We start from the raw sequence: 2,788 nt of genomic DNA on the forward strand, positions 1-2,788 counted from the left end.
TGATAGCGAAAAAATATCATCAGAACAGCTAGTCCTGTTATATCTGTGGATTCGTCAAGCTGCATGTCGAATTTTGAAGTTCTCAATCGCTTTCAACATTTTCAGCCATGTCACAAATTCGCCGAGAAACCGTGTTGTCAGACATGGTCATCCACTGTTTTATTATCAACCATGATACGGACGATATAAGTCTCGAATGACATTAAATAAGATGTTAAAACAACTATAATCGAAACAATAAAAATGATACGGACAACTTCTTGAATACAAGATTTGATTAAGTGTTAAGCAATAGTATGCGCTTCTCCAGCTTTTCCAATCGGTAGATCGCCAAGTACGATGCAAAAACAGCCTTTTCATTTAGTGTTTTGCACACTCAGTCCAGCAACACAACGTTTTTCGATCAAAGCAGTGCACTTTGATAATTCACCATTCTTTGCCAGCATCCCTGGAGGGATTCAGCCGCCAGTAAAACAAAGTAAACAAAATTTATTCGTTCATACTATATACCCTGTGTTTTTTTCTCATGTTACGATAAAATGAAACGATAAAAAAAATATCAGAGTTTTTCAAAGTTGGTTTATGATTTTCGTTGCGTATGTCGCGGAGCACTTTCAAAAGCTTCACGGAGCACCAAGTGCTCCGCGGAGCACGATCTGAAAACCCCTGACTTAGAGCATTGATTATTTTCAATTTTATTATATAAAATAGTAAAATAGCTTAACTCTACATACATACATACATACATACATACATACACAGCGATGGGTTCACCCGGATCATGACTGCCCTGCAGAGGAGCTGGAACCAACGGCAGTCCGCGAACGGTGTAGGTTGACTCCATCGACGGGGAGCATCTAAGTAGTGTGCGTCCGATCCCTTGATCGAAGCTACAAAGATAAGGCATGATCTTCTGCGTAGCGGAGGTCAGGGGTGCGTCGCGAACGTGTGTAGGATACCCCAACGTATCCGAATAGTGCCGCTTCCTCAGAGGGAAACTGCGGGGATAAGACTATACCTTCCTCGTAGCGGATCTCGAGGGAAGAGGGTTAACCACTGTCGGGGGATACCCACGGGTAGAGAGGCTCTCGATGCCGGGCGAGCATCTCGAGTCGGTGTAGGATGTCGTCACCGTCGGGAAACATCCGAGTCGTAGCGTTCCAAGTCCCAAATGTGTGCCGTGACAGGCGCGAGTCTAGGATAAGCTGCTCTCGATCTGGCACACAACAGGCAGGAAAATCCGCGGGCCAAAAATCCTAGGGTTGCCAGCCAAGGGGGATAAAGAAGACCGGACAACGGTCGGAGTAGACTGACCCCATCGACGGGGGGCTGTCGAGTAGAGTGCGTCCGACCCCACGGTTTGAAGCTACAAAGATAAGACAATACCTTTTGCATAGCGGATGCCGTGGGTGCGCCGCGTTCGTAGGATGCTCCACCTTCGGGGAGTATCCGAGTTGGGCGGTTCTCAACGACAGAAGCTGCGGGGATAAGACTTGACCTTCTTCGCAGAGAAAATCGTTGGGAAAGGGTTATTCCACGTTCGGGGAATACCCACGGGTAGAGTGGCTCTCGACGCCGGGCGAGCCATTCGAGTCGGAGTAGGATGACGTCTTCGTCGGGAATCATCCGAGTCGTTGCGTTAAGTCCCGCGCGTGTGCCGTGACAGGCGCGAGTCTAGGATAAGCTGCTCTCGATCTGGCACACGACGGGCAAGGTGGCAAACCTCGAACCCTGAAGATAAGAGGTTCGTCTATAATTCTTTTTATTTTCTCATTTCCCTATCTATCTTCTATCTTTTCTTCAAAAAGTGAACTAGATATAAGCACACAATTGTAATCAAACAAAACGAGTTTGGCTCCTTAAAGCCTAAAGGTATGAGCCGTTCCAAATAAAGAATTTACAAAAAAAATGGGTTTAAGAGGGTTAACATTAAAAAATAGTTTTAGTGTTAAGAAAGATAAGTAAATTTGACTGCCAGAAGAAGTCCTACGCTTCTGATTCTTCCAATGGGAAAACAACTAGGAAAAGTTCTAAATTTTTTTACGCAGTTCGAGTGTTTTCGTGTTTTTAACGGGTTTTTCCCATTTGTTTACAGTTGAATCAATTATACCACAACAATTGAATCTATAGTATTTATAGTTGCACGTGCACAGCCCTCACCTCGGAAGTACTGGTGACGACAAAGACGAATTTTACGCGCAGCTGGAGCGTGAATACGACCGTTGCCCAAAACATGATATCAAGATCGTCATCGGGGATTTGAACGCTCAGGTCGGCCAGGAGGAGGAATTTAAACCGACAATTGGAAGGTTCAGTGCGCACCAGCTGACCAACGAAAACGGCCTCAGATTGATAGATTTCGTCGCCTCCAAACGAATGGCCGTACGTAGTACCTTTTTCCAGCACCGCCTCCCACACAAGTACACCTGGAGATCACCGTACCAAACGCAATCTCAGATCGACCACGTTTTGATTGACAGCCGGCACTTCTCGGACATCATCGACGTCAGATCCTGTCGAGGCGCCAACATCGAGTCAGACCACTATCTGGTGATGGTGAAGATGCGCCCAAAACTCTCCGTAGTGAACAACACACGCAACCGTCGCCCGCCTCGGTTAAATATCGCGCGACTGAAGCAACCTGAGGTCGCGGCAGAGTACGCGCAATCGGTCGAAGCAGCGCTGCCGGCAGAGGGCGAGCTTGACGAAGCCCCTTTCGAGGACTGTTGGGATACCATCAAGACAGCCATCAACAGTGCTGCGGAGAACGTCATCGGTTATGTGGAGC

The sequence above is a fragment of the Uranotaenia lowii genome, chromosome 1 (genome assembly GCF_029784155.1).
Source record: "Uranotaenia lowii strain MFRU-FL chromosome 1, ASM2978415v1, whole genome shotgun sequence".
Taxonomy (NCBI): Eukaryota; Metazoa; Arthropoda; class Insecta; order Diptera; family Culicidae; genus Uranotaenia; species Uranotaenia lowii.